This window comes from Chinchilla lanigera, unplaced genomic scaffold (assembly GCF_000276665.1).
Source record: "Chinchilla lanigera isolate Chin_1 unplaced genomic scaffold, ChiLan1.0 scaffold00080, whole genome shotgun sequence".
In the NCBI taxonomy this organism is placed as follows: Eukaryota; Metazoa; Chordata; class Mammalia; order Rodentia; family Chinchillidae; genus Chinchilla; species Chinchilla lanigera.
In genome coordinates this window covers 1,996,311-2,023,775 of record NW_004955481.1, presented here as the reverse complement: position 1 = coordinate 2,023,775, position 27,465 = coordinate 1,996,311, and the positions used below count along the sequence as shown (strand labels likewise).

The following is a 27,465-nucleotide window of genomic DNA, read 5'->3' as shown; positions in this document are numbered from 1 at the left end:
TCACACACATCCGTGGGTGGGCAACTGCAGTCGGTGCATGGTGGGCCAATTGTGTCACTGTTTCTCTGTGTCATGATAGATCTCAATTGAGCGGCGGCGGCCAGCCTAAGGGCTGGCATGCAACAGCGCTTGCTGCCGCATGGCTCCCCATGCGCTGGGGGCTCTCCGTCCGGGGGCCTACGAGGCAGGAAGCTAGCCAGCCGGAAGACCGGCGCTCCCCGCCCGTGGCTCCCTGCCTTTCTGTTTCTTTGAACTGGACATGACTACTGGGGAAAAAGTTCCTCCGTCAGCTAATACGTGTGCATCTTACTGTTCCAGAGAGCTATTGAACATGTCTCAGCCCATTTCCCTGAATCCCCCTGTTTGTTCCAGTGTTGGAAGTTGAACCCAGAGTCTCACACATATTAGGGACACACTGTTCCACTGAGCCGCGTCCTGAATTTCCCAGGTGTGTAAGGGAGGAACCTCGATTTGTAAACTTGGCCTTGTGCAGCCCTGGACTCTACTGGAGCCAAGGGGGCTGGTCAGTGTCAACCTGGGGCTTCTGGAGCCATACTAGGTGGGCTCGCTAGCCACAGGCTGGCAGGATGCCAAGTTACCCTATTTTCAGTCCCCTCCCCACCCTCCTATCAGTCTGCCCTTAGGGATTAACTATAGGTAACAACACAAAGCCTATCTTGTCACTTGAGTTGGTTTGCAAACAGCCATCAGACTGTCATCCCTCTCCTTTGCGGTCTCTTTCAGCCCTTGACTGAGCAGGGAGCATTCCAGAATTTAGAAATAGTCTCACTGCCTTCACGAGTTCTGTTTCCCCAGAAAAGAAAGGCCTGGCCCATGCCCTCTTGGAAAACTTGTTGAAAAAGACCCCAGTTAACATCATCTCATTTTCACCTGCTGTTTGAAGTTCAGTGGCCTTGATTCAGGTGCCTGGAGCCCTGGTGATGGTGGAATAAATGAGCCTGTGACTGGGGACGAGAGGGGACAGGAGATGTCTGTGAAGTCCAGCAAGGGGCATGTGTGAGAGTCAGCTGCCCACACAGCCCTGCTGTTTCCAGCCCTGGTTCATCCACCCTCTTTCAACTGGTCCTCAGAGGCTGCGTGCTGTGGCACCTTTTGTGGGGGGACGCTGTGGTCAAGACGCTGCGGTCAGGACGCTGCCAGGGGCTGCTGGGGGCCCAGACCCTTCGCCCTGGGGCAGCGTCTGTAGTCCTAGGCAGTGTGAAGATCTTGGCTGGAGCTTTCTGGCTTGCTGGGAGAAGCAAAGAATCGAAGTTCTTCAGTCAGCCGCTGCTCTCAGACATCAGAGGGGGGACAAGGACACTCTGAATGCAGATGTGGATTCTGACAGCTCTTTTCTCTTTGAATTCCTGCAGCATTTATGAGGAGGCCATGCGGTTTGGCGTCTTATTATTTATGGCCGAATGCTGTTGCCTAGAACGCTGCTTCTAATACTAATTGCCAGTGGTGTGCATGGAGGTGGCGCTGACTAGCACAGCCACCAACCTCTGCATTTAATTTGCTTCCATGGAGTGAAAGAAGTAGGCAGATTGTATTATAGGCATTTAATAGTTGATAAAACCTCAGGTTGGCTCTGTGTGTGTGTGTGTGTGTGTGTGTGTGTGTGTGTGTGGTTTTTCTCTTCAGTCACAGTGCTGGTAAGAGCTCAGATTAAAAGCCTGGCGTCTGATCTCTAATTCCATATTCTTTTCATCACAGAGTGCAACTGTATTATGATTCTTTCAGGCTAAGACTATGGCTTACTCTTCTTTGTTTTTCTCATCTGTTATCTGTCCATCTATCTGTTTACTCCTCCATCATGTTCCATAAAGAAACTGAGGCTGCCTATGAGAGTATATGTTTCTCTTTATATTTTGTACATAGAGGAAGTATAAATCAGCCATTGTGGTGCACGCCTGTAATCCCAGCACTCTAGGAGAGTGAGGGAGGAGGATCGCGAATTCAAGTCCAACCTGGGAGTGTAGCAACTTGGCCAGATCCTGTATCAAAATAAAAAATTAGAAAAAGGGATGGGAATATAGGTCAGTGAGAAGGTTCTGGGTTCAATTCCCAGTATCACAAAAAAAGAAATATAAATGTATTTATAATGAAAAGGTAAAGTAGACACTATATACCAGATCTATATGTAGATACTTTACATTTATATGTGTGTGTACATGTATATTATATTACATATAGGTCTATTAATACTGTACATGTATATATGTACATAAGTGTATGTAATTAAATAGAAACCCATTAAAAATAAGACCAGGAAAAAATAGGTTATCTAGATCCAAGCCAGAGGAGGAGTTATAATACATACTCAGACCACAGAGCTATATGCAGTTTACTCTATTTGGACCAGACTTTTAGCTCAAAGCCAGTGAATGGTCAAGGCAGGAAAAATATTAGTGACATGGTTCATATGGTCCATAAGGAAAGAGATGCCAGGCACCCGGTGTTCTTCCAGGCCGTTGGATCTGAAGGAAATTTCTTGCCTGGGTGGTCATCTGTGGGTGAGGGAAGTGCACGGAATGTGGGCCACTGCTCTAGTCCACTCCCATGGTAGACATCACTAATCAAGCACAGAGCTTAGAAGGCCTTCTAAGCAGTGTTCTGGGCTGGTGTTGTCAGTGGTTTACCATCTACATGCAAGGCAAAACCCACTTTTCCTGTGTTATGAGGGGCGACGGCAGTGCCTGGAGGGATTCTGAGTGGACAGCCACCTTAGTCACAACAAGCACTTTTGCAAGTGGTCACATTGTGTTGTCTGCTGGGATGTGTTTGCTGTAAAACTCCCCTCGGTGCCAACTGGAGTGACCCAGCAGGGTGACAAGAGGTGGGAAGATGTATCTGGAGGACACAGGGTACACACTAGGGACTTCTTACTGGTTAGTTGCTCATCTGTTCTACGGTGACTTATCAGACAGTGATTACGAGCCTAGAATGTGTGCCTGATTCACTGTGCTCACTGCTGTGGGACCAGTTTAATGTCACTTCCTCTGGGACACCTGCATAGGCTCTTCCATCTGTATCTGCTCTCATGTGTTGACATTACCCCACATCTTTCTACATAGTCCTGACCATGGCTTGTCCTGACATGTATTTATGTTCGTTTAGTGTTTTTTTCCCTTTCTCCAACATGTGAGTTTCAAGATGGCAAGAATGATGCCTGTCTTGTTTACTATTGTCTTCCCAGTTCTCACCAAGCATCTGGTACATAGTAGATGCTAAATTAATATTTGTAGACTGAATGAAGAATAGAGAGGGTATAAAGATGAGAAACACATGTACATTTTTTTTTTTTTCAACCCAGAGCCTTTGCACTGAGGTACATCCCCAGCCCTTTTCATTTTTTCTTTTGAGATAGGCTTGCTAAGTTGCCTGGGCTGGGCTCAAACTTTCAGTCCTCTTGGCTCAGCCTCCCAGGGTGCTGGGATGACAGGTGTGCACTACCATACCCAGCTACTTGTGCACACTCTGTCTAGTAAGAGATAGAAGTAAATACAGTGTGGCAAAATGCTCAGTGCTGGAAGAGAGGGACAGGTTGATAGGGAATTTTAGGGGAGGGAGAAGCACCTTCCAGAAGGAGGGGACCATCAGGGAAAGCTTTATAGTGTAGCACTCTTTGCTGGTTCCTGAGTGTGAGATAGGGGAAGGACGTCTGGGGCCCTGAGAGCAGCAAGAGCAAAGGCAGAGGGAGCTTTAGAGAAGAGCCAGACCCATGTTGGGTGCTTTTAGGGCAATGGCAGGAAGTGTGGTCACAACAGGAGAAGCGGGGTGAGCCAGCTGTTGGAGATTTGCCGATGGACTCAGCGGGCAGTAGGGCCGGCAGGAGTATTTGTGTGGAGCCAGGGCTGCCGAGAGGGTCCTCAGGCCGGCAGAGGCAGCGGGAAGCGATGGGGAAACCAGGTAGGCCAGAGTGTGGTCTGGGAGTGGTGGAGCCATACCTGGGGAGCACAAACAGCCTTTTACGGACTGCACTGCATTTACTTTTTTTTTTTTTTTTTTTTTACAGTTGAGATGTTTTATTTAAAACCTTTTTGCAGGGCTGGGGATTTAGCTCAGCAGCAAAGCGCCTGCCTGGCAAGCGCAAGGTTGTGAGTTCGGTTCCCGGTACCGGAGAAAAACCAAAAAACCAAAAAAATAAATAAATAAATAAATCCTTTTTGCTTTTAGAAATTACTCTGTTTGTGATACACATTTACGTCTCGGCTGTCATGCCCTTGGGTGACCACCGTCCAGCAGCCCTGGCCCCCGGACCTCACACCAGCCCGAGCCACGCTGGCCTGGCCCAGCTCTCCAGAGGGGCTTCTTGCAGTTAGGTTAGCTGCTAGCACAGTTCTGAAGTTGCAAATAAAATGTGTTTGTCACACTGGTAACATTTTTATCTTGAGCATGTTTTTTTTAAAATGCTTTTATTTTGCAGTTATAGGTTTATTTTCCTCATTTCCCTTCTCTTGAGCTTTTCAAAGTATTTTCAGTCATGTAGCTTTGGACTTTAAACTTTCCAACTTATATCAGTTATCAGATTACTGTATGTTACATACGAGTCACTCCCTTTACCCCTTTTTGTTCTTTCCTGCGTATCTTACCCGTGGGCTCATTAAGCCGCCTGGCATCCCCATTCCTGTTCAGCCCCAGAGAGTGAGGAGATGTAATGGCGATGGACCGTGTTGCTTGCGACTCCTCGGCACTGGGTGAGGTTGGATTGACAGATGCCGAAGGGCGCGCGTCCGCACGTGTCCGAGGGCTCTCACATCTACACATCAGGCTTCCTTCCCATGTGCACACTGGGTGCCTTAATATGGAAGACCAGAGATGGTCCGACGTGGATGACAGAGCCAGAATGTAGAGCCTGGGGCATGGACCAGGATCTGGGATGACCTGGGAAGGCTTCAGTTGTCCATGGGGCGTGTGTGTGAACAAATAGGTAAGTGCCAAGGGAGCAGGCCACACATGGTGACAGAAGAGGCTGCCATTCCATCCAGGAGCCGTGGGAAAAGCCCACAGTAAAGGAACTGCATAGGTGTGGCGGGGGAGTAATGAACACGAGGGCTTGGAGGGCAGACACCCTGGGCTGCCGGTGCAGGCCTCCTAAGACAGTTAGCAACAAGCACACAAAGCTCACATTCTGTTCATTAAGGTGCCTGGCCCAGCCAATTTAGGATGTGTGTGTAATTCTCACTCTTCCACTCCAGGGTAGCTGACTCCCTCAGGGATCTTGATTGCAAAGGACAAGAACCCAGCTTGAACTAGCTTAAGCAAGAAGGGGAATGAATGTGTGGGTCAGGCACTTTGGGAACTAAAACAGTGGTGCAGGCATGGGCGGGTCCCACCATTGGCAGTGTCACTGAGATTGTGTATCTCCATCTCTTAGCGACCCTGCACTTCATCTCTGACCGCCTGTCTCTTGGCCATCCCAAACTAACATTGTTCACAAACAAAGGCTGTATCTCTAGGGAAAGAGCCCAGGGAAGACATGGGTGGCTGAGCCTGTGTCATATGCCCAGCCTGAGCCAGGCACTGCCCAGGGAGTGGGGATATTCTAATTGCTAGCTCCAATCACATTTACCCTTGAGGAAGAGAAATTAGGGGCCAGTTTCTCTGTCCTTGTGGCCCAGAGGAAGAATCATTCTCAAAGGAATGCCGGGCAGGCAAGATGGATGTCCAGGATGGAGGGGAGCAGAGCTAGCATGTCCTCCCAGCACCAGCGCACAGTGCACCCTGGAGGCGCAGCATTGAGGCTGCCATCCGTGTAGCGGTGGGGTGGCGTTTCTGTGGCTCTTGTGTGAAGTGCACGCTCAGGCTCTTCATACCTTCATGTCAGACCCATCCTGCTGCTTCTAATGGAGGCCCCTTTCCATGCCACAAGCTGCTGTGAGCGCATGGAGACCACCCTTTACCACTGTGCTTGACCCAAGGTGACCAAGGTCATGCTGGTCTCTGATACCACTTGACCACTGGTCTCTGGATCCCCCAGTCTGGCTCTGATGTCTGTACTGTCCCTGCACTGTCCACACATCTCTTCCCAGTGCCTGAGTTGGCTCAAGGCTCAGTCACTTCCTCTGTCACCTGTAATTTCTGAACTGGTCCATCCAGCCTGTGGTCCTGCGGGGGGAAGGACAAAGTGGCCAAGCTGGACCCTGGCAAAGGAGGTTCCTCTCCTGCATTGCTTCTGAACTTAGAGCATGCACAGCCCAGAGGACTGGGTGTGTCCTCCACATCTGGGTATGTGGCAGTTGTGTCCTGCAGAGACAAGTTCTATACTGTCTCCCCTCGATGTGCCTGGTAGCACAGACAGTACTTCTTAAGGTTTTTTTTTCAGTGCTAGGATTGAACCCAGGACCTTGTACATGATAGGCAAGTGCTGTCACACTGAGCTACCCCTTCTCCCAGTATACATCTCAACTGTGTGTGTGCGTGTGTACGTGAGTACTGTCAGTACCGGGAATTGAACCCAAAACCTTCATACTGAGCTACATCATGGACCACTTTTAAGTTTTAATTTTGAGACAGGGTCTTGCTAAGTTGCTCATACTTGCAGTCCTCCTGCCTCAGCCTCCCTCAGAGTGCTGGGATTACAGGTGTGTGCCACCATGCCTTGCTACTTCTCAACATTTTTAACTGCAGAATTCTTTTTTTTTTTCCAAATGAAATCTTACCCAGAGGCCCTACATCTAAAGCAGACAAAAGCCAAGTTGCTCATGGTTGGGTTGGAACAGTCTCTGCTTATTCTCCCCTCTTCTCTTCTGTCTCAGTAGCCCTGCAGAGGTATCTGATATCCCCAGGGGTCTTGGTGTCCAGTTTGAGAACCTCTAGGTGATTATGTCCATCTGTCCCTCTCAGTAACACCTATTCTTATTCCCTGTGGGGATCAGGTTGCCAGTGTTGTGTTTTTCTTATCACCAAAACATTTTCTTCCCTTGCTAGCTTGTTTGTACTATGAAAAGGTCAACAGGCAGAGCCTTGTCATCTTCCTTCTCACTGCGGGCGGACGTCAGGATGTGAGCGGTCCTCAGATGGCCTCGTTTCATTACCCCTGTGCTCCACAAGGTTCCTTTGGAGGCCGTTTCATCAGAGAGAGCCCCACCGTTGACAGTGGAGGCTTTGGGAAATTTTGAGATGCTGATGTCCTGTGTACTATCAGAGTCTGTGATCAGTATTTTGGAGACCTTTTCAAAGTGCCATTTCTAACAGAAAATTCTTGACATTCGTGAAAGTGTCCAGCCTGGAAAAAAATACCGAAAAGGATGTAAACATTGCCCAAGACGGCCTCTCCTGCTAGGAAATGCGCTGTGTCTGTTCAGTGGTAAGCCTGTGTCCCTGAGATTTGGTGGCCTTGGCCAGGCTTCCACCCATCAGGAAGAGTCCAGGCCTTGGTTTGGCTCTAGCTGGGCCTTTGTGGTGGCTGATGTCTGTTGACTTAAATCCCAGTGATTCACATGTGCACCTGGAGCTCCTGGGTGCCCCTGACTACGGGCGTGGGAGGGAGGCCCCTCCTCCTGTGTGGGCTCGGCCTGCCCCACCAGCCTTTGGGCCCCTGGCTTCCTGGTAGGTGTTCCTGGGTGTCAGGGCTCTGAGGGTCCAGGGGGATACCTTTGTGATTGTAGGAGCCAGGGTCCTAGTTCCTGCAGGAGGTTTTCGAGGACTTCGCTCACCCCCAGGGAAAGATGTACCTCTGTGCTGGGAGTGTTTGGTTAATGGTTGCCACGCAAGTGGACTGGCTTTTCCTGGCAGCCCCAGTCTGGAAGAGGCTGGGGTTGGAATTGAGCCAGGAGCCTACCATGTGTCTCCTCAGGCCATCTGAAACTCTTTCTGCACTGTGCTTCACAGTATCCCGGTGGACAGGCGTGTATTTGGGGTGCTGGCTGGACAGTGTGTGCATTTTGATGGAAAGTTGAACAGCAGGTGGGCCTGGGGCCAGGTGGAGAACGGGGGCCATCACCGAGCAAATTGGACAGTGGTGTCAGGTGAATATTTTCTGTTGCCACTGTGTGTAGGATGGGCAGGGGCGGCAGGATCTGTGCCCATCCCCCACTTTTGGATCAACCAGGACACGACTGTGACAAGTCCCTAGATAACCATGAGACAAGGCCGAAAACCTCAAGGGCCACCAAGGAGGGAAAAATAAATAGACAAGGTAACATCTGTTACCATGCTCGAGGATGTTAAGTGGTGTGCAGATGAGATATTTAAGATTTTAATGATTTAAGGCATTTTAATGATTATTTTCATGCAGATTGGAGCATAACTTGTTTTTTCAGTTGCTTTTTATTTATGGCAAATAGTATGGTTTGTGGTAGGGATACAAGTAAGTTTCTTTCGAAAATAATTTTTTTTAAGTAAAAGTGAATTGATGTAAACGAAAATATTTAATACAACACGGGAGCCTCATGAGGCATGGCAGGTGACAAGTGAATGCCGGAGGTTTGGGAGCGGTATGCTAGAAGTCAGAGATGAGATAAGAAAAGGGCTCAGGTGGGTGGAGGAATAGGACCCAGCTAAGTGGAGATAGAGGGTAACTCCGGACGTACAGGTCCAGAAATACAAGTGCAAATCATGGCGTAATCCACTTTGGTTGTAACAGATGAGTCAGACACGGACTGCAGAGTGGGCTTGAATTATATTATAGCAGACCATCAATCTCAGGAGATGGATGCTGAATTTAATTCAAGAGACAGTCGGAGCCATTGAAGGTACTTCAGGAGCGAAATGGTTCTTGGCTGTCCTTATTTATGATAGGTACCAGCACTGAGGCAGGATGATCAATCGGGGGCCTAAGTAAAGAAGATTATTAAGAGGTCAAACTGGGGCTACTGCCACACAGCCCATCTCCCGCTGGCTCTGGCGTGCAGCTCAGAGGTATTGGAGAAGGGCAGGTGTGAGGGGGCTGAGCCAAGCCTTGGTGTGCCTGCGTGGGGGCGGTGGACTCTGTGCAGGGGTTTGGGTCAGAGGTTGTGGATTGAGGCCTGGGAAGGGAGGGGCCCGCTTCTCCTGGATGGGTTGGGAGGAGAGAGGAGGAACGGCCGGTGACCTGTCCCTGGTGTCTCCTGGCCTAGCACGGAATGTTCTGGAGGAAGTGGGTAGGGTTGGCTGAAGGAAGCTCCCCTGGGCCAGAGTGCTTGCCGGAGCAGGAAGTGTGCAGTTTCCTGCTTGTGATTCACCTAGCAGGCTTGGCTGACTGCCCCAGGCCAGGACTTCATTCATCCGCAGGGCCTACAGTCATCTGGGTCATTTTTTCCCCTTTCGCTTTTCTTTCTTCTAATTTGGAGAATTTCACCAAGACTTTAGATACCCGGTTGGGGTATATTTCTTTTTCTTTTTTTTTTTTTTTCCTTTGAAGGCCTACCATTTGCCAGATGCTGTTTGGGACTTTTACTCCATTCTCCTGGGTTCCCTGGACAAGGCTGTCGGTGATGATGTTACTGTGTGTAACGTGCAGAGCAGGAATAGAGAGTGGGGAGGTTCCACTAGTCCCCTGTAATACGGCAGATTAGCTACAGAGTCTGATTCTGAATTTATACAGTGTGTTGAAGTAGTAGCCAGACTGTGGACACAATAGCTTGGAGCTGGGCGTGGTGGCTTACCCCTGTAATACTAGCTATTTGAGAGGCTGAGGCAGGAGGATTTTTGAGTTCAAGGCCAACCTGGGCAACTTAGTGAGATCCTGTCTTTAAAAATAATAATAAAAGGACTGGGGACCTTACTCAGTGGAGGAGTGCTCCTCTAGCTTCATGAGGCCTTGAGTTCAATCCCGATAGCACCCCCTATCTGTCTGTGTTCCTCTGTGTGGATGTGCGGCTGGGGTGTGCTAGGCACATCTGCAAAATAGGAGTGCTGACCATACCCACGTTTTCTTGGGGCAGGGTGACCTGAGTTATGCTGTAGGTAAGGAGTTCTATAAGCAGCTGCTGCTACCAGCATGACAAAAACTGGGAGTTTGCACTGTCCTGAATATCAATTTTACTGGAAGACGTTTCTGGGAGGGTGTCACCTAGGGTGGGAGATTATGATCGTTAAGATAATTAACATCTAGTGGGGTGGACTGTGGATATTAGACCTTGGAGATATTTCACCATTAGGCTGGCTGTTTCTGGTCACCCCCCTAATGTGGATGTCAGAGGATCCATGCACAGCCAGGGAGAAAGGTCTGCTTTATTTACCTTCTCATCAGTCCCACTGCAGGGAAACTTGAGGATCGATGTACACTTGGCTGTTTTTACAGCTCCCTCTGCATGTGCGTGCGTGTGTGTGTGTGTCTGTCCCAGCTCTGCCAAAAGTTGGTACCAGGAGCTTGACTTCCAGGCAGGGCTGAACTGCCCTGGCAGGTTTCCTTCCTGCCTCACCCTGCCTAACTAGCCTTATTTTCTGAAGTTTGGAGAACACAGACTGGTAGGAGGTCTCTTCTTTGGGGACTTCTGCGAGGGCAGTCTTTTTTCCTGACCTTTGTCTGGCAGGTCTCGACTTCTTCTGTGTCACCCTCGACCAGAGTCCTGCTCTTTGGAGCCCTCCGGGACTGCCACGGAAAGACTGCCTCAGCACGGATTCGGAGCTGTGGGCTCTGTGTTCTGTGTGCGGCCCCAGCATTTATCAGTGCCATTGCCTGGTCCATTCAGGATTCATCCCAAGCACTGTGCAAAATGCACGGGGTATTTGGAAAACAGAGTAGAGGTGACCTGTCTCCCAGGGACCTTACAGAGATTAATAAGTTAACAAAGAAAGAAATGTGCAGATTCAAATTGTGATACATGCAATGAAGAAAAAGAATTGAGAGTTGATATTATTGACCTTTCTGCCTTCCGCACTAGACTGTGTCGCCAGCAAAGGCCACATGGCAGGGACCAAGGGGACAATAGAGAAATCAAGGTGCAGACACCATGCACATTCCTGGTCCAGCACGATGAGCTGCGCATTCATTGACACAAAAGCATTCTGAAGGGCGGGACCGGTCCGGATGTAATGTCCACGGCAGGGCAGGATTCTTTCCCATGGCTGAAAATCACAGTTTCTTTTTTCCCTGTAGAGAAGAATGTTTAAAAATTAAGAAATATTTTTCATTGCACTTGGTAGCATTTTAAAATGTTTTTGAGTAGGTTTAGGTTTATAGAAAAAAATTAAGTGAAACTCAGAAAGTGCCTGCAGACCTCAGCTCCCCAGGTTCCCGCTGTACCGCTTGACAGTATGCAGTATGTTTGATACAATCGATGAGCTGGTGTTGATGCATTCGTGTGAGCTAGAACCCATAGTTTACCTTAGGGTTCACTCTTGGTGTTACAGGTTTTGAGAGTTTCAACAGATGTGGAAAGACATGTTTCTATAGTTGTAATATTGTTGGGGCAATAGTTTCATTGATCTAAAAATCTCCTGCACTCCACTTATTTATCCTTCCCTCTCCCTGCAAATCTCTGATCTCCTTACTGTCTCCATAGTTTTGCCTTTTTCAGACTGTCACATGGTTGGGCTCGTGCAGCATATAGCCCTTTCAGACTGGCTGCTTTCACTTATCAATAGACGTTAAGATTCCTCTGTGTATTTTTGTGGCTTGCTAGCTCTTTTGGGCGGGGAGGCGGGGAGGTGCGGAGAATGAGCTCATAAATTATAAAATATATCACCAAAGCTTCATAGGCTGGTATTTTATATTGGTTCTGAGCCTCCTGTTTGCTGACAGAATAAGACATTTATGAGTTTTATAAATTAAACATTAAGCTTAATTAAGTCATTACTGTGGCACATAACAATATGTGCCCGTCCAGTGAAATTGTGGGGCTTGCCTTGTAATGCTGTGTGCGGGATTTATTGACAAGCTTGCCTAGGAAAGAACTTACCTAAAGCAAGATGTAAGCACACACACATATTTTGAGATGCTGGGGATTGAACACAGGGCCTCCCACATGGAAGGCAAGCGCTCTGCCACTGAGCCACAACCCCAGTCCCACCCAGCACATAAAATTTGATCCAGTAACAGCCTTTAGTTCTCACGGAAGAAATGTGAGTGTTCACATGAGGTGATACCTGCTCCTCACAAGTAGTAGTCTAGCTCCATAAACGAGCAACTGACCTTAGAGAAAGGGCTACAGATTAAATGAGGAAAGCCACCTCACAACTACTCTCTAAGGTGTTCTGTATTTTTCCGAAGTTTAAGTCAATAAAAAGAAGTTTTTGGACTTCAGGATCCCAGGTGACTGCAAGAGGTATTCAGGGATGGTGATGGGGGGCAGCGACTGAGCACGTGTGGCCCTGAAAGAGAAGGGAGAAATGACAGGCATCTAGTAGCTGTGGTGAGGTAGCTGGTCGTCCGTGTCTAAGGGCTCACATGAAACATTGTGGAGATGTCTGGAAATATTTGGAGGGGGGTTAAAATGATGCGAAGCCCATGTATCAGATGAATTCTGTTCTTGCTGTATTATATTGTGCTTCTTCTAGGTGGTGAGGAAAATTAAAACTGTTGTTAGTAGCTGGAGTACCATGGATGATTGTGTTTTGGGTTTTTTTTTTTAATTTTAAAGAGTAAAAGAAGGATAACATAATAATAGGGGGGACTTACCAAATTATAGAAAAAGTGGTAGGAAATTATCAATGGTTATTGTTTTACATATTGTTATCTGCGAGATAGTTTCTCAGGAAAACAAATAGACAAATAATAGTGAGTCACAGACAAAAGGGGTAGGAGATTATCAATAGTTGTTGTACTATACTTTGGTATATTCAAAGTGGTCTCTAAAGAAAACAGAGCTATACATGAGTGACCAGTTGAATAATCATCAACTATTCTCAATGGTTGTTGTAGGAAACACATAATAATAAACATACATCCATTTATGAAATAGGATAGGAACAGTACAAACATTACAGAGTTATGGACAGATTAGTAGGAAAATATCAGTGGCTGCTGTAATACATGGTGGTATCTTCAAAGTGGTTTCTCAGGAAGACAGAGATATATGCAAGAAGGATCTAACAAGTAGTTACAGCCTAAGGGTTGTGAAAAATAGCATATTATCTCCTCATCGGTGACTCCTGTCACTGAGGTGTGACAGCTGGAGTGTTTTGGTTTTTTGTTTGGTTAGTTGATCTTTCCTTTCTCCTTTCTTCCCTCATTCCCTCCCTCCCTTCTTCCCTTTCTTTCTCTCTTCTCCTCTCTCCTCACCTCTCCTCTTCTTTCTCCTCCCCCTGCCGCCCCAGGATTAAACCCAGGACCTCACACCAAGCACTTTACCACTGAGCAACATCCTTATCCCTGGGATGTTGTATTGTGAACCAAAAAATGCTGAAAACATCTTATCACTTACAGTTAACATAGCTGATCATCTAGGTTTTTGCATAAAAGAGCTTATATGTGGTTAAACTAATATCTTTATTTTCACCACTTTTGATTCCTCAAATGAGTAAAGGAAGCAGGCTTTCTGTGACCTGCAATGCACTGTTTATTTTCCACAGTAGGTTTATTTATTTTGCTGTTGCTTTTATGTACACTAAATTAAATGTTGGTTACTTTGTTGTTGGTTCAATGAGATATAGATGAAATCAGCAGCAAGGTCGAATGTTCCAGTTGTCCCATGACACCTTGTCTTCAAAGTGGGCTAATGGGATGAAACAGGTTCCACCTTCTCTTTCTTGTTCAGTAAAGACAAACGACTTCTCGGTCAGAGTAGAGGAGAGGCGGTCATCACGGCAGGCCACGTGTCCTCAGCCTCATGTAACAGCATTGCAAGCCTGTCCTTACCGCTGATTATATCTCGCCTTAGGGATACGGCATATGAGGGATATCTCAGTTGTTTTCAGGTTTTCACAATTATGAATAAAACTCTTACAGACCTTAGTATGCAAATTCTTGTGTGGATGTAACTTCAATTTGTTCAGATAAATACCTAGAGAGCAATTGCTGGATCATATTGTGAAGCTGTGATAGTCTGCCCCTACCCACGGTTTCCCTTTCGAATTTGCAGGTATCCGTAGTCAACCATGGTCCAAATATATAACGGTGATACAATGAGGAATTAAGATATTGAGAGAGAGAGAGAGCAAGTGAGAGACAGACAGACAGGATGAGAGAGACCATATTCACACATTTTACTGTGTATCATTATAATTGTTCTATTTTATTGGTAATTATGGTTGGTAATCTCTTACTGAGCCTATCGTAGGTTCATATGTATAAGAAAAACCAGCAGATATAGAGCTCAGTAGTATCTATGATTTCAGAAATCATTGCAGATCTAGGACTGTATCCCTTGCAGATGGCTACTCTTTAATTTTGTAAGAAGTGGCTTTTCAAAGTGACTGTGCCTTTTTGCAGTGAAGGAACATTCCGGTTGCTCCACATCCTCACCAGCATTTGGTTTTATCAGTGTTTTGGGGAGTTTGGCCATTCTGAGAGCTGTGTAGTAAGTAGTATCTTGTTTTGATTTGTAGTTCTCTAATTACATGATGTTGAGCATCTTTTTATATGCTTGTCATTCACTTCTTTGTGAAACTGTCTGTTCAGATCTTTTCACCTGTTTTTTTTAGTGCTGGTGAAACCAGGGCCTCCCATAAGCTAAGCAAGTCCTCTTCCACTGAGCCACACCCCAGCCCATGCTCCCATCTTCTGCTCACTTTTAGCTGGGTTCTGTATCTCCTTATTTTTGAAAAGAGTTTTATTTCTCCACTTAGAATCTTATTCTTTGTTACCGATTTCTCTGACAGGATGGGCGGGGGAGATTGTGTGTGTGTGTGAGATGACTGGGCTGGGAAAAGGCCCCAAACACCTGTCACTCTGATCAGCGAAGAACTGCAGTATTACTGTGAAGCAGTGAAGCATTCAGATGCTCCTGAGGTTAAAAGAGGGTGGAATTCAAATTCTGGGGCCTTACCAACTGTGTGACTTCAGCAAGCTGTTCACTTCTCTGAGCCTCTGTTTGCTTAGCTGTCAAATAAGGATGTAAAAGTCTGTCTCCTAGGGTTGCTTTGAAATATACAGGAAATGATACCATAAAGCATTTGGCACTAAGCTTGGCAGATAATAAGTGTTTAGTAAGTGATGGTTCTTCTGATAATCAACAGGGCATACGTTTGTACTTCCCCTGCAGTGTGTTTCCCTTATGTCTCAGTCTTTGACAGCCCGGGTTCCCCAGAATCCCCTCTGTCCTTACAGTGCAAAGTTGGGGTATATGTGTGCAAGGAGGAGCCAGCCATGCTCCAGCAGGCACCCTTCTCAGCCTCAGAGGCCCTGCTCCTAGCCCCTCTCACTTCTGCCGTCAGCCACTTAGATCTCCTTGGTCGCTTCTCCCACCCATGTGTCTCCAGACCTGCTGCTTTTGTTCCTCCCAGCAAATGTGAACACCCCAGCTCCTCCCCATTTTAGCCTCTCTGGAAATGATCCTCCAGGTAGAGGGAGCTCTAGCTGATGGTGGTGAGAAGTCAGAGAGGCTGGAAGGTGACCAAGGAGACAGAGTCCGCTCGGTGGTGGCTTTGAACATTCTGGCTGTGATACCTCCCCACAGGCTGCTTCCTCTGACGTATACCTTCTGGTCACCAACCCTCTGCCGTGCCCAGCAGCAAACCCTCCTGGGCATTTCCCACAATACCAAAGGGAAGGGCCTGGAGTGCCCAGGTTACAGCTGGGAGACAGAGCTGCACCTTCCGAGGTTCTCCCTGCTATGGTCAGGCAGCGAGACTGCCCTGGTGAAGGGCCAGTTCTGCAAAAGCACTGCCCCCTGCCAGGGAAGCAGGAGCTCGGTGGTGGACTGACCTGCGTTGTTCAGTGATTCAAGTGAATTCATTCATCTCAAATACTTAGAACCACAGGCATTCAGGGTTACAGGTGGCTGAGACCGTATCCCACCGTGCTTCATTGCCACCTCCTTGCCCTCCTCCCGCCTCCAGCTGCTTCCATCCTTCAAAGGAGCTGAGCGGTTGACTGTGCATTTTGGAAGAGGGCTTCCCAAACCCAAAGAAATGAGTTGCTGGTTCAGTTTCACGGTGCAGTGTTTATGCCCCCTACTGTGCTCTTCTGAGTACCTGGATCCCAAGGCCATTAATACAGACAACAGTGACAGTGGTGACAATGACAGCGATAATCCTGGCAGTGACGGTGATGAAGTCATAGTGATGTGATGATAGTGACAGGGACGGCAGCCTTGTGCTGAGAGTGCACCCTGTTATAGGACTTGTACCGTTGAAATGAGGGTCTCCCCACCTCCGAGCTCCCAAGTTAGCCTGGACAGTTCTGTCATGGGGGCTGTTCTCTGCGTTGGGGATGTTTAGCAGCATCCCTGACCCCCACCCACTGGGTAGCAATCAGTAGCACCCTCTCAGTGTCTGCAGACACTTCCAGACTTCTTTTGGAGGACAAGATCACCCTGACTCAGAATCACAGATCTCATCATTTCTTCTTCCCAACAGCCCTAGCAGGCAGCCAGCTATTCTACAGGTGAGGCCGTGCAAGCTTTTAGAGACACGAAGGAAGTCGCCCAAGGTCGCTCAGCTCATAATTCAGAGCCATAGTGTGAACCCTAGACTTGTGACCAGTGCCCTTTATTACCTTGGAAAGAAATGAATTCATGAGCCTCTTGGCAGAGCCACTGGCATATGCGTCTGGGTTGGAGCCTCCACACTCAGCCCGGGCATCCATTGTCAAATCTGTGTGGAACTCATAATCACAGCAGCTGCTGCCAGTTCTCTGATTTGGTTTGAACCTGAAGCGGTGAAAGTGTGTAGAGACCGTGTCCACAGGCCCCAGGCCTGCTCCAGGACAGAGGAGTCCGCTGGCTTCTCCTTCCTTGGGTGCCCTCACCCAGTTTGTCACCTGCTGCCACTTGGGGGAGGAGGAACAGGCAGATGGGACCTCCTGAGCTTGCTGATTTCTCCCACTGAGGGTGTGAATCTGGTTCTGTGGGTTGAATGCTCCAAATACCCATTTGCAGTTTTATAATCATTTACTATTTTAAAAATGTACAGAGCCAGAGATATAGCCTAGCATTACAAGCGCCTGCCTGGAAAGCACAAGGTCCTGAGTTCGATTCCCGGTACCAAATGAAAAATGTACAGAGAAGTTGAAAGGATTTTACAGTGAACACCTGTGTGCCTTCCACTTCGTTTCTGTTGTTAGCATTTTTACTGCATGTCCCTGTCCTCGAGTCCAGCTGTGTTTGTGGGCCAACGAGTAAGCTTATAAATTCTCTAGGAAACTGGATATGGTAACATAGGCCTGTAATCCCAGCACTCTGGGAGGCTGAGGCAGGATCACAAGGTAGAAGCCAGCCTGAGTAACTTAGCAATATAGTGAGAACTTGTCTCAAAATTAAAAAAAATTTTAAAGAGCTGGGATATAGTTCAGTGCAAAGGCCCTTAGTTCAAATCATAGTATCACCAAATAACAAAAACAAAAACAAACCCTAGGAGAATAATTAATGACCTCTACAGAACTGAGTGTAACTCTATATATGCAGCTGAAAATGAAAAAAATTTTAAAAGGACTAGGATTAAGCAGCCCTAGGTTCAATTCCCGGTACTGAAAAATATATATATACTACAAGTATTCGTGGGGCAAAGGTGATCTTCATTAACCTGGTTAATGAAAAAACAAAACAAAGAAACAAAACCTGGTTGATGGGTGCAGCTCAGTGATAGAACGTGTGCTTAGCATGTGTGAGGTCCTGGTTCAATCCTCAGCAGCAACCCCCCCATGTCATCCAGTGTTACAATCTGTGCTATCTTAAGATATACAAATATTACAGAGACGTAGTTTCAAACAATGAAAGTCACATAAATTGCTTGACAGAGAGAAGGCTACCTCTGACCACCTGTGAAATTCTAGATTCTCGTCTTCGGTTTCCCTTTCTCCTTTCAGAGATAAGCAAAGACCTGGCTCACGGTTCCCACACTCTCCCGACTGCCTCAGTGCAATCCTGCTCCTGCAGCACAGATCCACAGGGCGGGGGAGAGACCCAGTGGCTCTCAGCACTCCCTTTCCCCCTCTGTCCCGGGGGCTTTGTGCAGGGAAGGGCTGACCCCCTCAGGCACCAGCCCAAGGACCCCATGGCCTGTGGTTATAGGCAGTTCTGAAAAACGTAGATCTTTAGTGTGAAGTTGCTTTTTTAATCATGAAAGTTTTTAGGGTTTTTAGATTAAAACTTGACATAATTTTTTTTCCTTTTTGAGACAGGGTCTCGCTATGCAGTTCAGGCTGGCCTTGAGCGCAATTTGTAGCCCAGGCTGGTCTCAAACTCGCAACAATCCTCCTGCCTCAGCCTCCCGAGTGCTGGGATTACAGTTGACATAATTTTAGACTTGCAGAAACTTGAGGAATGTGCCAGAGAATTCCTGTAGCCGTCATTCAGCGACTCCTGTTAGCACAACCCCTGGTTTTTCTGATTTTCACGAGCTTCACATTGTTTAAGAGAACTGGCTAGTGGCTAGGGATTTAGCTCAGCGGCACAGTGCTTGCCTGGCAAGCGCAAAGTCGTAAGTTCGATTCCCAGTACCGGGAAACGCGTACCCCCAACCAAAAAAGAGAACTGGCCAGTGCTCTGTAGAACATCCGTCCATTTGAGTTTGATGTTTTCTTGTGATTAGGCTGGTTTGATGCATTTTTGACAAGAGTCCCACCAAAGCTATGTTGGGTCTCTCTTCCTGTATCTTTACTTTGCAATTAATCAGTGGTGGTGGAGGGCAACACTTTGAGATTCTGCAAATATCCTGCTGCTTCTCCAACTCTGGCCGACTGCGGTCAGCATCCCTCAGTGCATCTTGCCCATGACAGTTCCTACTTGGTATTTTGGTGGTGATTTTTCTGATTCCTCCGTCCCGTCTTCATTTATTAATTGGAACTTTTCTGTAAGAGAAAGCTCTTCTCCTTTCCTCTCCTGTATTTATTCACTAATTCACATATCATAAAGACTAGATATTTATTATCTTTTATGGGTTATAATCCAATCTGATTGTACTTTATATTATTCTTCAGATCCTTCCAGTTTTAGCCATTGAGAGCTCATTATGAAAGTTTTTGTTATGAAAGTCTTCAGCCATTACAGAAAAGGCCCCCGTCCTCCTTTCACCTAGATTCTAGTAATTCTCAGTGTTCAGCCACATTCGCTTTCTCCTTTTCCCCCTTCCCGCTCCTCCTCCTCCTCTCCCCCTCCCTGTCTCATGCAGTGTTTTCACAAATGGACCATCTGTTTGTTTGTTTTTTTTTAATCAGGGTTAATTTGCAGTTAATCTGTCCCCAGCCTGTTAGGCATTGACAGTAAGCGGCCCCTCCTTGTGCCCTGGAGACTGGATCTAGCTACTCCGTTTGGAGCCCAGGTTCATTCTTCCCTGTGCCACGTGTTTGGTTTTTTTAGACAGTTGTGTTGAGGCACAGTTCCCGTAGTTTTTAAGATAGTTGAAGATATTTGAATCCATCACCACAGTCAGTTTTAGAACATTTTACACCAGCAAGAGAACCGTGCGTCCTTGTGATCCTCCTGCCGAAGCCTCCTAGAGTCATGAGCCACCATGCATAGCTCTTTGTTTCATCGTATAGCCAAATAATATTTCACTTGCGGTTACACCACATTTTGTTAATGCACTCATTAGGAGCATTTCGGTTGTTCGTACCTTTTGGCTATTGCACATAATGCTGCTGTGAACATTTGCGCAGAAGCCTTTGTTTGAACACCTGTTTTCAATTCTGTTGGTTGTACCTAGGAGTGGAATTGTTGGGTCATATGATAATTCTATATTTAATTTTTTGAGGAACTCTCAAACCATTTCCCACATTTTACATTCCCACCAACAGTATCCAAGGGTCCCGGTTTCTCTACAGTCCTTGTCAGTACTTGTTATTGTCCATTTGTTTGATGGTAGCAGGTATGAAATAATGTCTCATACTGGGCCTGATTTGCCTTTCCCTGACAGTTAATGATATTGAGTATCTTTGCATTTGATATTTAGGGCATTTGTGTATCTTCTTTGGGCTAGCTTTGCACTCACTATGTAGCCCAGGCTGGCCTCAAACTCTTGGCGATCCTGCCTCAGCCTCCTGAGTGCTGGGATTACAGGCATGCACCACTCCAGCTCTTTGCTCATTTTTAAATTAAATTTTTTGTCATTTTTGTTCTTGAATTGTAAGAGTTACTTATATATTATAGATACTAGATCCTTATTACATAGTTTGTAAATATTTTCTCCCATGTTATGGGTTATCTTTTCATCATCTTAATATTATCCTTTGATACACAAAACATTATAATTTTGGTGAAATCCAACTTATCCAAGTTTTTCTTCGGTTGCTTATGTTTTTGGTGGCATCTAAGAAATCACTGCCCAATCTGAAGTCATGAAGACTTACCTGTCTGTATATTTTCTTCTAAGAGTTTTATAGTTTTAACTTTTAGGTTTAGACCTTTGAATTATTTTGAGTTAACTTCTATAAGTGGTGTGACATAGGGTCCACCTTCATTCTTTGTATGTGGGTTTCCAGCTGTCCCAGCCCCACTGGTTGGAAAGACTGTCTTTCCCACGGAGCGGTCTCACACCCATGTTGAAAGTCAGCTGACTGTAGCTGTGTGGGCTTGGTTCTGTTCTCAGTTCATTTCTGTGCCCTGTGTTTTGAGTACCATCTGGCCAGGAGGTATGTCCAACTCACAGGGAGCGTTTGGTCCAGTAGGAGATGTCAGACATGTTCACAAACCACCAGAACTTAGAGGTGCTTGGAAGAGGTAAAAATGATGTGAATGAAGATGTCCAGGAGGGAGCATTGCTTGAGGCTGTGGCAGAGGCTGTGGAGATGTGGGGCATGGGTTTGGGTGGTGGGGGGTGACACCAAGTGCTTCCTGCTGGAGACACATTTGACAAGGCAAGATAGAGCCTGTGGATGGCCATGGGCTCCTAGGTGAGGACCCTGGGCTTGGTTTGAAACTGTTAGAGCAGGGCAGGGGCTTTTAGGGCCCTCAGGTGGCAGGTCAGGCTGGAGGCAGGGAATCCTTGGAATCCCAGGGTGGCTAAGGTCTCCTGAGCACCTGGGTTGGCAGTGGGCAGGGTGGGAAGCAGGGGCCATCCTTGAAAACAGCCCTAGGACTTGTCAGAGACTGCTCCCTTTGTGCTTCTTTGCTTTTTGGGCTAAAACAAGACCATTACTGCCCTGCATCTCTAACTCCTGGGAAGCTGCACCCACCCACCTCCTCTGCAGCACCTTCCAGGGTGCTCTGACCTTCTCGGAGCTCCTGTCTGACACAGTTTCTGAGAGCTCCTGGCACACTCCTGAGTGCTGGGTGCATGGGAGTTGTGGAGAATACTCCCTGGTTTATTGCTTTTATTGGGCACCACCAGTTGCAGCAGGGCTTGCTGGAGGCAGAGAAGGTGAAAGAAAGATCAGGGGCTCAGCCCTGCTCCGTTGGGCCAAACCAGGTGCCAGGTACCAGCTGTGTGGCACTGAGCAAGTAGTTGCACCTCTCAAGGGCTGGTGTCTTCTCTGGAAGCGGGTCGTGGTTGTGTCATGCCCTTGGGCTTGTGATGAGTTCCGGCTGGTCAGCCTCCTGCTTTTCTTTTCCCAGCATGGCAGCCCAGGGCCAGGCTGAGCGTGTACACATATGTAGGGTGTTTTTAAATAGGTGGGCTCCTCTGAAATGCCTCGAAACTCCTGCTGAGATGCCACTGGTTCTGTTTGGTTGTTTGTTCTCCCTACCCATCTTCCAGTATCAAGCCCTATTTTGGGGTAGCCCCTCTCTGAGCCCGGCCTCCTGCTGTTGCCCGAGTCCTTGGCAACTCACACTGTAGTCCTTTGTGATGGGCATCCCCACTTACGTGGGGTCTCAGCCTCTGCCACGGGCACAGAGAGTGTGCAGAGAAGCGGACAGCTGGTTCCTAGGCAGTGTGGTGCTTAACCTTGGAGCTGGAACAGAGAAACATCTGTTTGTGTTTCCATGAACAAGAGGGGACAGCTGGCCCGCAGATAGTAGTCTGGGTCAGCTGGGGTTGCCTTGGCTGCCAGCTTTAAGCAAACGCCCAGGGCCAGGGTCTGGGCGGAAGAAGGATAGAGAAGTGGCTGGCAGGGCCCGAGCAGAGCCACCCAGGAGCAGCTGTCTGAGGAAGGTGACAGTGAGGGAAGCTGCTCCTTTGGACCCAGACCGACTGTGTCACAGACGTGAGGATTGGGACTTACCCTAGCAGGTAAGGATGGGGTGGGCCAGATTTTCCAGGGGCTTCTCTGCTTTATGGAGAGGTTTCTCTTAGGCTCCTTCAATAAGCAACACCCAGATGTGAGCAGAAATCAGATTTCCTTTGCAAAAATTCTATTTGCCCGGGACTTACCAGACCCACATAAATCACACAAATGGAAGCAGGTTATATTTTTGTATTAGAAGGAAAAACAACATTAGCGGTCCTCACTGCACGTCTCAAGCCTGGCAGCTCTTAGGAGGACTTGGGCGTTTTCTGAGCAGAGATTTGCTTACACTGATGACTTGTTATTATTCCTGTAACTGTTGGACTGTTGGGCTAAGTTCTAATTGTATTTCCTCCTCCTCCTCTTCTTTTGTGCTATGTATCCTTTTTTTTTTTTTTTTTGACAGTCTGGTGAAATAATGGGTTTAAACGTATAAACAGTATTCAGAGGAAACTAATTGTATTCTTATTACCTTATAATTATCAGGGTTTGTTTTTTTGTTTTTTTTTTTTAAAGATTCTAATGTAGTAGTCTGTGCTTCTTTGTTGATCCATTAAGGCAGCAGCCTTGCAGTAGGTCTAATTATGATTGCAATTTCAAAAGGCGGTGAACATAAATATTTTAAGATATGTGCAGCTCTGTTCTGTGATGGAAAAATATCTGCAGTCCTACCGATGACCATGGCAAAGGCAGTGAGTGACGATGTAACTGATACGTTGCCTACACCTATAATGAAAAGAAATAAAAAATTTCATTTACAGGTTAATGAAAATAAAGACAAACTATTTTTTCTCATCCAAAAAAATTTTTTTGTCTTGTTAAGAATTCACAAGACAAGCAATGACCAAAAGATTCTGTTTTCCCAAATCCTCTTTTTGTATATACGACAAAACCCTGTCATGGTCCTGCATGCGTCAGGAACTTCAGGGGGCATTTTAGACCAGCTCTCACATCTGTGCACACAGACTGTTGTAGCTATTGAGCTAAATTCTAATTCTAGCCCTGGGCCAGGGCTCTGCATCCTGGATTCCGTGTTACGAGTTGAATAGTTTCCTCAAAAAGATTATGTTGAAGTTCTGACATTCTAGGACCTTAGAATATGACCTTATTTGGCGGTAGGGTCACTGCAGATATCCTTAGTTAGGATGAGATCATTCTGGAGTAGGGTGGGCTCTTAATCCTATACAATGAGTGACCTTCGAAGAGGAGAGAGGCAGAAGGAAGACAGCCAGAGAGGCTTGCGGTGGTGCCTTGCAGTGGTGAGGACAGAGATTGGAGGAAGATACCTGCAAGCCAAGGAGGGCCAAGCATTGCCAGCAAACACCAGACACCAACAGAGAGGCGTGGAACTCATCCTTCCCTTCATCCTTCAAAGAGAGTGGACCCTGCTGGCACCTCGGCTTTGACCTAGACTCTAAAACTGTTTTTAACTCACCCAGTGCGCAGTACCCCGTGCCATCCACCCTAGGAGATGGATAACTGCATGGGACAGTGGGCATGGAGCTCTGCTTAGGAGCAAGAAGCCAGCCTTTGAGGCTCCGCTCCTTCCTGTGCCTTCCCAGGGTAGCTCTTGTCCAGGGAGCGTGGTTACCCTGGAGTTTCGGCCTTCGGTGCTGTGACTGCCTTGATTGGGAGTGTTACCTACTCAGTGTCAGGCATTTCAGAAATGACAAAAGCCAGCTGCACCTCTGGGATGCAGAGATAGGCAGAGCAAGGAGCCACAAGGGAGAGGGGAAATAGGATGTTTTGCATCTCATTTTGGGCAGAGGCTTTGCATAGCATTTTGCCCTGGAAAGAACAAAATGGTTTTAAGTTAGACAAAGAGATAGGCAGTGATTTTGAGTCTGTTGGAATGGGTATTTTAAATCACTAAACGTTCCGGAGGATTTACTTCTATGGATTAAAAAAAAAAAAAAAAAAAGCCTACAGCATTAGATGAGAAGTCCTATGTGCGCACATGTGAAGCTTGTGGGGGTGCAAAGAAAATCAACCCAGGGTTGGCCCCCAAGCGGGAGATGGAGCCACAGGAACATGCCTGGAGCGTAGTCAATACCCAGCGTGTGTTCCTTGAACAGATGATACAGTGAAGACAAAAGTCAGTGTTTCTTGCCCTGGTGAGGACAAGAATACTCCTAGCTCTGTGACTAAGTAGGGCGGCACGATGGCATGGGTCACACGGTGTCCAGAACTGACCACTCCTCGAAGGGCAGAGGCAACAAAGTTTACAGGAGTCTTGCAGGGCCTTGAGAGCCCACCTAAGAGGAGGAGTCTGAGTGGGCCAGAAAGACAGGTTGTGTGCCCTCATTTGTTTATTGCCAGATCATCCTTTGAAGATGATCAGGGAAATTAAGTTCACCCCTAATCCCATAGCCTGCTCTGACACATTCAGTATGTGGCTGAGACGCTGGGCCGTCCCTGTGTGGACTGTTTGGTTCCACTTCTTGCACCTGATCTTGCTGTGCATGTCCTTTTCCAGGTCATTTTTTTTTTTTTTTGGACATTGACTCTAACGTTGTGCTGTCGTTCACCATTCCTACAGAGTCGGAGTCCTTTCTAGATGCCCCCCAGTTTTAGTTGCTATAAACCACCTGCAGAGTGGTCCAGAAGCAGGACGGGTGAGACCCATTCAGAGGACACAGGCGTGGAATTAGGGGAGGGAAGTGAGGCCAATCCAAGCGGTGCTTGAATGGGAAGAAGCTAGGGAATTCTCAGAGGACGTGGTTCTGGCCATCTATAGAGGGTCAATAGGAAGAAAAGTCATTCTGGATGAGTAGGTACGAGGGACAGGACTGAGTGCAGAGACATGTCCAGGTCCCCGTGGCTGAGCTTGAGTTTTGCAGAGGGATGTGGTAGCAAGTGAGACTGGAAGGAGGAGTTAGATCAGATCCTGGGCAGCCCTCAGCACAGCTTGGGTTTTCCCCTGTGGTAGCAGGGAGCCGTTGATGGTTTTTGAATGGAGGAATAACATGGTTTGGCCTAAACTGTAAAGAGAACTTCTCTGGCTGCCTATGAAGAGCGGGTGAGGGAGAGCCCTAGGAGGTCCAGAGGCCCCATAGGAAGCTTTTGCCACAGTCTGGGCAAGACATCAAGAACCGGAGGTGGGAGGAGGAAAGGGGAGGCACGCTGAGGAGGCATATCTGGCAGGATGCATGATGACAGGGCATTTTAGGGACGTTTGTCAGGCCCTGGCTTCCCTGGGGCTCCTGTCTCATCTCCCGAATCCACTCGGGTTCCGCCTGGTGCATAATGAGCCTGAGACCCTTCCAAGTGAGTGGTCCCTTCATTTCAGACAGGCCTTGGAGGCGTCCTGTCTGGATCTCTCATCCTCCCAGGCACCTGACAAGTAGGGGAAATGTTGATGTCTGAGCTCACCTTATCTCCATGCTATCATCCTGTTTCCCGTAGCATAGTAACAGCAGATATCAGAGCCTGTTGCTAAGGGTTCCCTGGAATATTAATAGTTGGGTGTCGAACTGAGGGCTCTGACATGGTGCCTTTGAGGCTTCAGGAAGCATAGCCAGGTGGCAAGTATTCTTTTATATTTGTCCTGGTTTTTTTCCCTCCCTTACACCCCCATCTCCTCCCCAGTCACCCTGGCTTTGCACAGCTAGATGTTTTGGGACAGCAAACTTGGAGTAACAAATACGCAACCCTCCTCCCTCCCGCAGCGGGGCAGACACGACTGATGGATGGCGGCCTTCTTTACTACAGAGGCTAGACACGGGCAGGACTCCTTGGCCACGCACCTCTGGGACTGACTCACATTCGGCACTTGGGACGAAGCCTCTTTCCCAGCCCTGCGAAGCCACCTGGGGAGGCCCTAAGCCCCCACCGACCCCCTTCCCTCCTCTTCCGGCTCATGGTGGGAAGGGAGCTCGAGAGCCTTGCTGGTTTCTTTTGTTTCCTGTTTGCCTCCAGCCTCTGAACTCTGAACAGTTCTGGGAAGGAGTTGGGCGGGATATTGAGGTCAGAGTAGGGCTTTTATTTGCCAGATGTCACTGAATCAGTGATTTATTGTCACAACAATGCTGTATAATAACTGTGTCCAAACTTAGGGGTTTATAGCAACCATTTGTTACCACATCTGGGTCTATGGGTGGCCGTCCATCGCCCCTGGCTGGGCCGTGTATGTCATTTCTGAATCTCGACGCAGGGGCTCAGAGCGTGCTCTGTGTAGTTGTTAGGGACCAGGGTGCTGCATTGCTGGCGCCCGTGTCTGTGGCTGCATGTGGGTGTGTCCTGCCAGCACTTGGTTTCCTTCCCCGCTTCCATTTGCCTGGTTTTTTCCTACCTTTCTCCCTGTACCATTTCTTCTTTGCTCTGTCCTGGGTACCCACACTCAGTCCTGGGCTTGGGGATATGTTTCCGTGGAGGTCTCTCGCAGGGTCACACTCATGACTTCATCAAGGCAGAACCCCACTTGGAATCACTGCCTGCTCTCCCTGTACTCTGACCCTGCGGCTCAGGGAAGCTCATTCATTCAGGCCACAGCCCCAGGAGTCTATAGACTCAGTTGTACCAGTGCAAGTATCCCTGAAATGAAACCAGGAGGCGAAAACTGCAGAGTCTAAAGTTAAGGAGATAATGGCACCAGGGAGAAGGCGTGGGCATAAGGAGCTGCCCTTGGGGAGGTCGCCTGGTCCGCGTCTCAGCCCCAGTAGCGAGGCAGAGGCTGTGTGAGGATGTGCCGTGCTTCTCCAAGGGCAAGTTGTTTTACCCTCTGGTGCCTGTTTCAAAGTCTGGTACAAGTTAGAGGCTTGCAGGCAGGTGATATTTTCACGCTGTTTGATAGCTATTGTAGGTTTGGAAGGTCAGGGGTCAAACAGCAGTTTTGTTGGCATAATGACTACTTCTATTGCTCTGTAGCATCACTGGAATATGCTCTCTCTCATAGCAACCTCATCAGGACCCTGGGGCAAGGTCCTCGTCCCTTTTAGAAGAGAACCTTCTGTTGGTGTGCTATTACGTGACCCACCCAGGCCACTCGGTCACTCTGGGCACCTGTGCCGGTGCTGGCTTGATGGGCTTCGAGCCCATGAACTCCGCTGAGGAGGTGGAAGTCTTTTAAGGAGATGCAGATGTCCACACAGAGGAGGCCCTTTTTTGCGGGTTAGCAACTAGAGGACTGTATACATTATTGAAACCACCTAGTAGGAGAGCTACAGATAGATTTTTCTGTCTTTGAGTTCTGAGTTCAAAAACGCAAAATTTCCATTAGGCGAGCGGGACACAGCTGCCTCCTGCAGATTTTTCCTGATGGACAATTCTAGATGCACTTTGGAGAGAGTGGGCAGGAGGCCTGCAGCTGACGGCTTGGAGTGGCTGTGAACGTTACT

General features: G+C 47.7%; 1 protein-coding gene across 7 annotated transcripts in view; it reads left to right on the top strand.

The window, feature by feature from the left end:
• The window catches only part of Rph3al (rabphilin 3A-like (without C2 domains)), a 151,531-nt gene that overhangs the window by 31,116 nt on the left and 92,950 nt on the right, over nucleotides 1–27,465 (top strand). The window contains exon 1 of one of the 7 annotated variants that reach the window (XM_013503517.1): nucleotides 7,491–7,554. The exons of 3 other annotated variants lie outside the window; for them this stretch is intronic. The gene's annotated coding sequence lies outside the window, so the exon portion shown is untranslated. Of the gene's footprint in view, nucleotides 1–7,490; nucleotides 7,555–7,836; nucleotides 7,974–8,677; nucleotides 8,700–21,936; nucleotides 22,135–27,465 lie in introns of those variants that run through there. 3 more of the 7 variants (XM_013503518.1, XM_013503519.1, XM_013503516.1) reach the window with 3 other exon arrangements.